The following is a 12,919-nucleotide window of genomic DNA, read 5'->3' as shown; positions in this document are numbered from 1 at the left end:
ATCTGGTGTACAGCTCACTCTGCTTATACTTTCAGCCATTTCTTCTTTAATAAACAATCTCCTGTTTTTCCGCCATTTTTTTACCAATTCAAGCTCACCCTCTCTCTGACCTCCTGTTTTCTTTTTCCCTCCATTCCTCCTCTGTACTCCAAGTATATGTCTCCTTATGCTAATACTACAATTCTACTGATGTGCATATTGTTCTTGCCCTCTCAAGGGATGCCATTTTCCATCAACCCGATTTTCTCAGTTGCTATTCTGTTAACGTTACATGCCACTCCTTACCTTTTTACATAAGGAGTGGATTGTTGGCTACAAAGACCGGTAACCAGACTAATTCAGAGATGCCTGTTTTAGTAATGCAGTTGCTCAGAGTTACTACAAGCCATTTGCCAAGGTTGTAATTGTGAGCTGTTGCAGTGATTCACCCTAGTCAAGTTAATTTATTTTTACCTTTAACTAGGCAAGTCAGTTAAGAACAAATTCTTTTTTTCAATGATGGGCTAGGAACAGTGGGTCAACTGCCTTTTTCAGGAGCAGAACAACATATGTTTTATCTTGTCAGCTCGGGGATTCGATCTTGCAACCTTTCGGTTACTAGTCCAACGCTCTAACCACTAGGCTACCTGCCGCCCTGTACCTCAACTCCTCCATGGAATAGAGCGCAGACCCGTTTTTGAAATAAACCTCTGACTCCTTCAAGTCACTACGCAGGCGATGCTTAAAAAAAATGTAAATTCTTAAACCCTTATCGTGTACTTGTGTTTGTATGCTGTTGCGTGCCTTTTTCTGTCTGCTGAAATCCTTACTTTATAAGTATTTGGATATGTAGGCCTACGTAATCAGAGATTCAATTGGCACATGCGCTCATTTGCCAAATGCTCATTCGATATGCTTTCAGCACTCTACACTTAAGCTGATGGACCTGTGGCATTAGCTATCACTCAGCTCGTTCTAACAGTCTGGTGGAGTCGTTGGCTTGCTATTTGGTACACTGCTGCAGCCAACGCAGTTACTCAGCTAATTCCCTTCATTAATTTATATCCTCCCTTAGGATAAGGAAGAGTGCAGTGCAAAGAGGAAATGAGCGGAGAAGGGATAGTCTTCACGTTCTGCTCAGTGTGTATGTGTTGGGGTGCATGAAGCTGTAGACCACTGCACTGATGGAGAAGAGGGAGAGGAAGCCTGGCTATTTTGCCAGGTAAGTGAAAGTTGTTTCTGTGTTTAGGCCGAATTCTTTTAGCGTTGTGTTTTTCGAGACGGCCTGTGTTACCAGGATGCGGCAACTATGTTTTCCTTCACTGTGTGCACAGCATGGCCGCACTGACTGACCTCCCATTATGCCATTGTTTGTCACGTTGTGTTCAATTACATTTTTATTAGTCGCAAACACGTTTAGCAGATGTTATTGCGGGTGTAGAGAAATGTTTGTGTTCATAGCTCCAACAGTGCAGTTATACCTAGCAATTCATAACGGTACACACATCTAAAAGTAAAATAATTGAATTAAGGAATATATAAATATTAGGATGAGCAATGTCATAGTCCGAAGTATAACTGTATGTATATAATGGGAGGTATAGACAGTATGTGGATAGAATATGGATATCTGAAGAATATGTAGGATAGAATAGTATATGTACAGAAATAGTTGAACAGGATAGGCCTATAATACAGTATATAAATATGAAATGGGTAAAACGGTATGTAGCCATTATTAAAGTGACCAGTGTTCCATATCTATGTACATAGGGCAGTATATCTGTAGAATACATAGGATAGAATTGTGTGTGTATTATATATATTATTACACATAGTACCAGTCAAAAGTTTGGACACTTACCCATTCAAGGGTTTTTCTTTATTTGTAATATTTTCTACATTGTAGAATAATGGTGAAGATAGCAACACTAAGAAATAGACAAAGTGTTAAACAAATCAGAATATATTTTTGATTCTTTAAGGTGGGCACCCTTTGCCTTGATGACAGCTTTGCACACTCTTGGCATTCTCTCAACCAGCTTCACCTGGAATGCTTTTCCAACAGTCTTAACTTCTAATGGCTGAAGGGGCAGTATTGAGTAGCTTGGATGAAAGGTGCCCATTGTAAACGGCCAGCTCCTCAGTCTCAGTTGCTAATATATGCATATTATTATTATTATTAGTAGTATTGGATTGAAAACACTCAAGTTTCTAAAACTGTTTGAATTAATTCTGTGAGATTAACAGAACTCATATGGCAGGCAAAAACCTGAGAAGTTCCACTTCCTGTTTGGATTTTTTCTGGGGGTGCCATGTTTTCAACCAAGCTCTTATTGAAAATACAGAGAGATATTGATGGGTTTTCACTTCCTACGGCTTCCACTAGATGTCAACAGTCAATAGAACTAAGTCTGATGACTCAAATGTGAAGGGGGTGGTCGAAGGAGACAGAATTTAGTATGAGGTGCCATGAGGTGACCACGCGCGTTCACGTGAGAGGCAGCTCCGTTCCATCTCTCAATTGAAGTCGATTTAATTTTCCGGTTGGAACGTTATTCAAGATGTATGTTAACAACATTCTAAAGATTGATTCAGTACATCGTTTGACATGTTTCTACTGACTGTAACGGAACGTTTGGACATTTCGTCACGTTATTTATTTATTTATTTATTTCACCTTTATTTAACCAGGTAGGCAAATTGAGAACACGTTCTCATTTACAATTGCGACCTGGCCAAGATAAAGCAAAGCAGTTCGACACATACAACAACACATAGTTACACATGGAGTAAAACAAACATACAGTCAATAATACAGTGAAAAATAAGTCTATATACAATATGAGCAAGTGAGGTGAGATAAGGGAGGTGAAGGCAAACAAAATATATATATATAAATAAAAATATAAAAAGGCCATGGTGGCGAAGTAAATACAATATAGCAAGTAAAAAAAAAAAAAAAAAAAAAGTAGAGATAGAAATAATGGGGTGCAAAGGAGCAAAATAAATAAATAAATAAATACAGTAGGTAAAGAGGTAGTTGTTTGGGCTAAATTATAGATGGGCTATGTACAGGTGCAGTAATCTATGAGCTGCTCTGACAGCTGGTGCTTAAAGCTAGTGAGGGAGATAAGTGTTTCCAGTTTCAGAGATTTTTGTAGTTCGTTCCAGTCATTGGCAGCAGAGAACTGGAAGGAGAGGCGGCCAAAGGAAGAATTGGTTTTGGGGGTGACCAGAGAGATATACCTGCTGGAGCGCGTGCTACAGGTAGGTGCTGCTATGGTGACCAGCGAGCTGAGATAAGGGGGGACTTTACCTAGCAGGGTCTTGTAGATGACCTGGAGCCAGTGGGTTTGGCGACGAGTATGAAGCGAGGGCCAGCCAACGAGAGTGTACAGGTTGCAGTGGTGGGTAGTATATGGGGCTTTGGTGACAAAACGGATGGCACTGTGATAGACTGCATCCAATTTATTGAGTAGGGTTTTGGAGGCTATTTTGTAAATGACATCACCGAAGTCGAGGATTGGTAGGATGGTCAGTTTTACAAGGGTATGTTTGGCAGCATGAGTGAAGGATGCTTTGTTGCGGAATAGGAAGCCAATTCTAGATTTAACTTTGGATTGGAGATGTTTGATGTGAGTCTGGAAGGAGAGTTTACAGTCTAACCAGACACCTAGGTATTTGTAGTTGTCCACATATTCTAAGTCAGAGCCGTCCAGAGTAGTGATGTTGGACAGGCGGGCAGGTGCAGGCAGCGATTGGTTGAAGAGCATGCATTTCGTTTTACTTGTATTTAAGAGCAAATGGAGGCCACGGAAGGAGAGTTGTATGGCATTGAAGCTCGCCTGGAGGGTTGTTAACACAGTGTCAAAAGAAGGGCCAGAAGTATACAGAATAGTGTCGTCTGCGTAGAGGTGGATCAGAGAATCACCAGCAGCAAGAGCGACATCATTGATGTATACAGAGAAGAGAGTCGGTCCAAGAATTGAACCCTGTGGCACCCCCATAGAGACTGCCAGAGGCCCGGACAACAGACCCTCCGATTTGACACACTGAACTCGATCAGAGAAGTAGTTGGTGAACCAGGCGAGGCAATCATTAGAGAAACCAAGGCTGTCGAGTCTGCCGATGAGGATGTGGTGATTGACAGAGTCAAAAGCCTTGGCCAGGTCAATGAATACGGCTGCACAGTATTGTTTCCTATCGATGGCGGTTAAGATATCGTTTATGACCTTGAGCGTGGCTGAGGTGCACCCATGACCAGCTCTGAAACCAGATTGCATAGCGGAGAAGGTATGGTGGGATTCGAAATGGTCGGTAATCTGTTTGTTGACTTGGCTTTCGAAGTCCTTAGAAAGGCAGGGTAGGATAGATATAGGTCTGTAGCTGTTAGGGTCAAGAGTGTCCCCCCCTTTGAAGAGGGGGATAACCGCAGCTGCTTTCCAATCTTTGGGAATCTCAGACGACACGAAAGAGAGGTTGAAAAGGCTAGTAATAGGGGTGCCAACAATTTCAGCAGATAGTTTTAGAAAGAAAGGGTCCAGATTATCTAGCCCGGCTGATTTGTAAGGGTCCAGATTTTGCAGCTCTTTCAGAACATCAGCTGACTGTATTTTGGAGAAAGAGAAATGGGGAAGGCTTGAGCGAGTAGCAGAGGGGACGGCAGTGCTGTTGACCGGGGTAGGGGTAGCCAGGTGGAAAGCATGGCCAGCCGTAGAAAAATGCTTATTGAAATTCTCAATTATAGTGGATTTGTCGGTGGTGACAGTGTTTCCTATCTTCAGTGCAGTTGGAAGCTGGGAGGAGGTGTTCTTATTCTCCATGGACTTTACAGTGTCCCAGAACTTTTTTGAATTTGTGTTGCAGGAAGCAAATTTCTGCTTGAAAAAGCTAGCCTTGGCTTTTCTAACTGCCTGTGTATATTTGTTTCTAGCTTCCCTGAAAAGTTGCATATCACAGGGGCTGTTCGATGCTAATGCAGAACGCCATAGGATGTTTTTCTGTTGGTTAAGGGCAGTCAGGTCAGGAGAGAACCAAGGGCTATATCTGTTCCTGGTTCTAAATTTCTTGAATGGGGCATGCTTATTCAAGATGGTGAGGAAGGCATTTAAAAAAAATATCCAGGCATCCTCTACTGACGGGATGAGATCAATATCCTTCCAGGATACCTCGGCCAGGTCGATCAGAAAGGCCTGCTCGCTGAAGTGTTTCAGGGAGCGTTTGACAGTGATGAGTGGAGGTCGTTTGACCGCTGACCCATTACGGATGCAGGCAATGAGGCAGTGATCGCTGAGATCTTGGTTGAAAACAGCAGAGGTGTATTTGGAGGGCAAGTTGGTTAGGATGATATCTATGAGGGTGCCCGTGTTTACGGAATTGGGGTGGTACCTGGTAGGTTCATTGATAATTTGTGTGAGATTGAGGGCATCAAGCTTAGATTGTAGGATGGCTGGGGTGTTAAGCATGTTCCAATTTAGGTCGCCTAGCAGCACGAGCTCTGAAGATAGATGGGGGGGCAATCAGTTCACATATGGTGTCCAGAGCACAGCTGGGGGCAGAGGGTGGTCTATAGCAGGCGGCAACGGTGAGAGACTTGTTTTTAGAGAGGTGGATTTTTAAAAGTAGAAGTTCAAATTGTTTGGGAACAGACCTGGATAGTAAAACAGAACGCTGCAGGCAATCTTTGCAGTAGATTGCAACACCGCCCCCTTTGGCCATTCTATCTTGTCTGAAAATCTTGTAGTTGGGGATGAAAATGTCAGAATTTTTGGTGGTCTTTCTAAGCCAGGATTCAGACACGGCTAAAACATCCGGGTTGGCAGAGTGTGCTAAAGCAGTGAACAAAACAAACTTAGGGAGGAGGCTTCTAATGTTAACATGCATGAAACCAAGGCTATTAAGGTTACAGAAGTCATCAAAAGAGAGCGCCTGGGGAATAGGAGTGGAGCTAGGTACTGCAGGGCCTGGATTCACCTCTACATCACCAGAGGAGGAGTAGGATAAGGGTACGGCTAAAAGCTATGAGAATTGGTCGTCTAGAACAGAGAGTAAAAGGACGTTTCTGGGGGCGATAAAATAGCTTCAAGGAATAATGTACAGACAAAGGTATGGTAGGATGTGAATACAGTGGAGGTAAACCTAGGTATTGAGTGATGATGAGAGAGATATTGTCTCTAGAAACATCATTGAAACCAGGTGATGTCATTGCATATGTGGGTGGTGGAACTGAAAGGTTGGATATGGTATAGTGAGCAGGGCTAGAGGCCCTACAGTGAAATAAGCCAATAAACACTAACCAGAACAGCAATGGACAAGGCATATTTACATTAAGGAGAGGCATGCTTAATCGAGTGATCAATAAGTGTCCAGTGAGTAGAGGTTGGTTGGGGTCACGGCGATCCAGACAGCTGGCCGGGTAGATGGCTATCGGTAGCAAGATAGCATAGGATGGAGGTCTATTTTTAGACACCTCGTGCGTTTCTGTCGGTAGATTAGTGGGGTTCCGTGTCTTGTAGAGGGGATCAATCCATTTGGCAAAATAGATATAGTGACCCAAGAAAGAAAAAAATTGTCCGATATACTTATTCAGATAGCAGCCGATAAGACAGCTAACGATTAGCGGGCCCCAGATGAGCGTTCCGGTAACGTCGCGACGGAGGTGCCAGTTGGATAACTCCCTCGGGCAGATAACGTCGGCAGTCAATCGTGAAGGCCCGGTGGGGCTCCGTATCTGCAGCAAAAAAAAAAAAACGGGTCCGGATAGGTGACTGTAGCCCAGGAATGGCTGATGGAACTCCTCAGCTGGCAGGCTCCGGAATAATTTAAGTTTGCTCCGGGATCGACGTAAGCCAATAGTCACACGGTTTGCAGCTAACTAGCTGCGAAATCAAGGTGCAAATGTCCAGAGCCTGCGGCTGAAATCCGGGGAAACTGAGAGAAAAAAAGGCCCGGTATGCTCCGGTCCGAGTCGCGTTGCACAAAAGTGCCGGTAGATTATCGAGCTAAAGGAATAGCTGATGACCACAAAACGTGGGCAGCTGAAACACCAACGCTAGCCAGCAAACCGGCTAACTTCTGGGCAGCTTCAGATTAGCTTTCGGCTAGCTTCTGGTTAGCTTTCTGGATAACTTCTGATTAGCCCCTGGTTAGCTTCCACTGTGGATTTTCAGATTTGAGGTAAATAATATATATATATTTTTTTGTAATTAGTGAGGCGGGTTGCAGGAAAGCTTTTGTAGTTGAGTTCTTGGATTAAAAAATATATAAAAGATATGCGAAGAAGGTGTAAATATATATGTAAATATATATATACAGGACAAGACAGTACGAGGACAAAAATGACGTCTGAACTGCTAAGCCATCTTGGAACGAAATAAGTGGTCGCGCTTTGAGACTTGGGTATTTCAATTAGCCAAATTAGCCACCATGTTGGACTCAACAAAAACCAGAAAATACATGATAAATGTTTCCTTACCTTTGATGAATTCATCAGAATGCAGTCCTAGGAATCCCAGGTCCACAATAAATGCTTGATTTGTTCGTTCATGTCTGTTATTTATGTCAAATTAGCTACTTTTGAATTGTTTACCTAATACCCTAACCAAAGTCTCAAAGCGCGACCACTATAACGTGATGAAATGTCCAAACGTTCCGTTACGTTCATCTCCTGCCACCATGGGACCATGCATCCGTCATACCGCTCAGGAAGGAGACGTGTTCTGTCTCTTAGAGATGAACGTACTTTGGTGTGAAAAGTGCAAATCAATCCCAGAACAACAGCATAGGACCTTGTGAAGATGCTGGAGGAAACAGGTACAAAAGTACCTATATCCACAGTAAAACGAGTCCTATATCGACACAACCTGAAAGTCCGCTCAGCAAGGAAGACGTCACTGCTCCAAAACCGCCATAAAAAGCCAGACTACGGTTTGCAACTGCACATGGGGACGAAGATCGTACTTGTTGGAGAAATGTCCTCTCGTCTGATGAAACAAAAATGGAACTGTTTGGCCATCATGACCAACGTTATGTTTGGAGGAAGAATGGGGAGGCTTGCAAGCCGAAGAACACCATCCCAACCGTGAAGCACGGGGGTGGCAGCATCATGTTGTGGGGGTGCTTTGCTGCAGGAGGGACTGGTGCACTTCACAAAATAGGATGGCATCATGAGGGTGGAAAATTATGGATATTTTGAAGCGACATCTCAAGACATCAGTCAGGAAGTTAAAGCTTGATCGCAAATTGGTCTTCCAAATGGACAATGACCCCAAGCATACTTCTAAAGTTGTGGCAAAATGGCTTAAGGACAACAAAGTCAAGATATTGGAGTGGCCATCACAAAGCCCTGACCTCAATCCTATAGAAAATATGTGGGCAGAACTGAGAAAGTGTGTGCGAGCAAGGAGGCCTACAAACCTGACTCAGTTACACCAGCTCTGTCAGGAGGAATGGGCCAAAATTCACCCAACTTATTGTGGGAAGCTTGTGGAAGGCTACCTGAAACATTTTACCCAAGTTAAACAATTTAAAGGCAATGCTACCAAATACTAATTGAGTGTATGTGAACTAGAGGTCGACCGATTAATCGAAATGGCCGATTTAATTAGGGCCGATTTTTCAAGTTTTCATAACAATCAGTAATCGGCATTTTTGGACACCGATCATGGCTGATTTACATTGCACTCCACGAGGAGACTGCGTGGCAGGCTGACTACCTGTTATGCGAGTGCAGCAAGGAGCCAAGTTAAGGTGCTAGCTAGCATTAAACGTATCTTATAAAAAAAACAATCAATCTTAACATAATCACTAGTTAACTACACATGGTTGATGATATTACTAGTTTATCTATCTTGTCCTGTGCTGCATATAATCGATGCGGTGCCTGTTAATTTATCATTGAATCATAGCCTACTTCGCCAAACGGGTGATTTAACAAGCGTATTCGCGAAAAAAAGCACTGTCGTTGCACCAATGTGTACCTAACCATAAACATCAGCGCCTTTCTTAAAATCAATACACAAGTATATATTTTTAAACCTGCATATTTAGTTAATATTGCCTGCTAACATGAATTTCTTTGAACTAGAAAAATGGTCACTTCTCTTGCGTTCTGTGCAACAGAGTCAGGATATATGCAGCAGTTTGGGCCGCCTGACTTGTTGCGAACTGTGTGAAGTCTATTCATTCCTAACAAACACAGCGAACTTCGCCAAACGGGATGATTTTACAAAAGCGCATTTGCGAAAAAAGCACAATCGTTGCACGAATGTACCTAACCATAAACATCAATGCCTTTCTTAAAATCAATACACAGAAGTATGTTTTATTAATCCTGCGTATTTAGTTAAAAGAAATCCAGGTTAGCAGGCAATATTAAACTGGGGAAATTGTGTCACTTCTCTTGCATTCATTGCACGCAGAGTCAAGGTATATGCAACAGTTTGGGCCGCCTGGCTCGTTGCGAACTAATTTGCCAGAATTTTACGTAATTATGACATAACATTGAAGGTTGTGCAATGTAACAGGAATAATTAGACTTAAGGATGCCACCCGTTAGATAAAATACGGAACGGTTCCATATTTCACTGAAAGAATAAACGTTTTGTTGTTGAAATTATCATATCCAGATTTGACCATATTAATGACCTAAGGCTCGTATTTCTGTGTGTTATTATAATTAAGTATATGATTTGATAGAGCAGTCTGACTGAGCGGTGGTAGGCAGCAGCAGGCTCGTAAGCATTCATTCAAACAGCACTTTCGTGCGTTTTGCCAGCAGCTCTTCGCTGTGCTTCAAGCATTAAGCTGTTTATGACTTCAAGCCTATCAACTCCCGAGCTAGTTAGCGGGGTGCGCGCTAATAGCGTTTCAATAGGTGACGTCACTCGCTCTGAGACCTTGAAGTAGTTGTTCCCCTTGCTCTGCAAGGGCCGCGGTTTTTGTGGAGTGATGGTTAACGATGCTTCGAGGGTAGCTGTTGTCGATATGTTCCTGGTTCGAGCCCAGGCAGGGGCGAGGAGAGGGACGGAAGCAATACTGTTACACTGGCAATACTAAAGTGCATGTAAGAACATCCAATAGTCAAAGGTATATGAAATACAAATGGTATAGAGAGAAATAGTTCTATAATTCCTATAATAACGACAACCTAAAACTTCTTACCTGGGAATATTGAAGACTCGTGTTAAAAGGAACCACCAGCTTTCATATGTTCTCATGTTCTGCGCTAGGAACTTAAACGTTAGCTTTTTTACATGGCACATATAATGGCACACATATTGCACTTTTACTTTCTTCTCCAACACTTTGTTTTTGCATTATTTAAACCAAATTGAACATGTTTGATTATTTATTTGAGGCTAAATTGATGTTATTGATGTATTATATTAAGTTAAACTAAATGTGTTCATTCAGTATTGTTGTAATTGTCATTATTACAAATAAATACATTTTAAAAATTGGCCGATTTTAATCGGTATCTGCATTTTTTGGTCCTCCAATAATTGGTATCGACGTTGAAAAATCCTAATCGGTCGACCTCTAATGTAAATGTCTGACCGACTGGTTATGTGATGAAATAAATAAAAGCTGAAATAAATTATTTTCTCTACTATTATTCTGACATTTCACATTCTTAAAATAAAGTGGTTACCCTAAATGACCTAAGACAGGGAATTTTTACTCAGATTAAATGTCAGGAATTGTGAAAAACTGTGTTTAAATGTATTTGGCTAAGGTGTGTGAATATATACTTCTGACTTCAACTGTACATACGTACACACGCAGACTACGTACATAGTCTCAAGTGCAGGCTGACAACACGTTGATAGGTGCACTCGTTACATCCCTCTGCTGTGTCTCCGAGATGCATCCCAAACCTTTCAGGCTAGAGCTAGGCTAATAACCTCAGTATTGCATGGAGAGGAGACTGTATAGCCCGAGGAGCGAGAACATGAAGGGAGGAAGGACCTCTTGTTTCTTTTGACCTCTTATACCTTTCGACCACACCGCCTCAGCTAGCATCTCCTGCTCTCCCTCTCTTCCTGTCCACTGAGCAGGGTGCAAAGGCCATTCAGGATTGCGGAGTGCTTGCGAACGTAAGAGACACTGTGAAATGGCTGCCTGTTATGTCACCATATTTTGTCATATGGCCTCTAGGACAGTCACAGGATGGCCCAACAGCCGGTCCCGGTTGATTTTACATTATTACTATTGTTTCTAAAGTTTTTGTTTTCTATCCCTGTAAGTAGCTGAAGCATGAGAGCCTGCCTCTCTGCCCTGTTGTTGTTTGTTTTGCGTTATCTGTGGCTGTGCTTGAGTGGCTACACAGGCAGGCCAAACATTTCTCTGTAACCAGGATAGAGAAAAAGCAAGAGTGAGACAAAATGGTAGAGCGCCAAAGGAAATCTATACATTCCGCTTGTGGAAATGTCCCTGTGTGAAACAGGATGGTAGTGTGGCATTTGCTGGTGAAATCCTGAAACGTTTACTAGATGTCGGTTGCTCTGCAGTATCCGTAATTGCTGAGAAGCTATTAAAAGACCAGCGCTGTATCCGTTTGTCTCGTGTCTCCAAACGTATTGATCCACTGCCCAGTGCTCCTCCATTAGAGAGGCTCTATATCTCTCTGCTTCTTCATTTTCACACATCCTTTGTCTGTACAGCATTGGTTTTCCTTGAATGTTGACTTCCCTATCTCTCTCTTTCCAACTTTCTATACTGGGCTTACACTGCCTGGGCCTTGTTTGCAACCTGTTTCAGTCAGTCGCATAGGCCTAGCACTATCCCTGTGTATACTGGGTGATTGTAGCTTTGTTCTAGCTTCCCCTTTTAATGAACCTAGGCGGGGGTGGGAGATGCTATGATGTCATCGCCTGACCTATCAATGGTTAATCAGGGAAAAGGGGAGCAGAGAGAGGAAGGTGGGGAGAAAGGTAGGGAGAGAAAGTGAGCAAGCAAAGGAAATCAAATGTTTATAAGTCTGAGTAAACAAATTGCCCTCTTTCTCCATAACCTCAGGCTGAAGAGGCGGAGACAGCTCAAGCAGAGCCAATCAGGGAAGGCAGTGGCTGAGCAGAACCAGTCGGATTCGTCCGCAAAGATGCCCGTGATCTCCTGCCCAGACCCTGCTTTTTCTGAACCCCTGGAGAGGATTAAACCTAACCTGCCTGGAGGCTCAGGTAAAACTCAGTCACACACAGGACCTTTTCCTAGGCACTGAGGCACATGACCCCCTGTTATGAACAGAGGGTCAGAATGATCATCTTATCAAGGAAGTTTCATAACTGACTAGATTCTCTTCTGTTTTTAGTTTTGGCAGTTTTTTGGGGCAGATTTTAGGACAATGTGATGAATATCCTCAGCTCTCCCTTCAGATTCCTGTGGTTGGATGGAGGAACAGCCAGTTAGCAGGTGGAATTTTCCATGTCTTGCAATGGCATAGTACATTATCATGATTACATTAGAAGTGTGCTGTGTATAAAGGAGTAACTAATATACATCAATCATTTGTGAACCTATATTACTGTCACAAGTAGCCTAATAAGTGTCTTTATTCAACACTAATATATCTAATCAAATGTCGTTTTAATCTAACAGTATTTCTATCTGTGTTGATTTTTAACTAAAATGGTAGTCTCCTTCAATGACCGGCAGGTCTTCTATAGCTAGTCCAGGCCTTGACCTGTAACTTTTTTGCCACTTGTTAGCCACTTTTTTTTTTTTTTTTTTACTTACTTAAAGAAAAAAACTCTGAACGCTCAAGTCACTAGTCCAAAAAAATGAAGGTCTGTAACACCATGTTTACATCATAGTATGATGCAAGGAACCACTTTACAATGCATTACGATAATTTTTACCATAGAGAATAAGACAAACATGTAGGCTACACTCTTTGCATACTCAAGCCTGTCTCAAAATATAACACTGCCCCTTTAAA

At 42.4% G+C, this 12,919-nt stretch overlaps 1 pseudogene; it reads left to right on the top strand.

Annotated features, from left to right (window-relative positions):
• Positions 1–12,919, top strand: part of LOC129825224 (nuclear receptor coactivator 7-like) — a 29,439-nt pseudogene that overhangs the window by 3,090 nt on the left and 13,430 nt on the right.

Source organism: Salvelinus fontinalis, chromosome 27, assembly GCF_029448725.1.
Source record: "Salvelinus fontinalis isolate EN_2023a chromosome 27, ASM2944872v1, whole genome shotgun sequence".
Taxonomy (NCBI): Eukaryota; Metazoa; Chordata; class Actinopteri; order Salmoniformes; family Salmonidae; genus Salvelinus; species Salvelinus fontinalis.
Note: the sequence above shows the minus strand (reverse complement) of the source record. Positions and strands in the feature narration are given on the sequence as shown.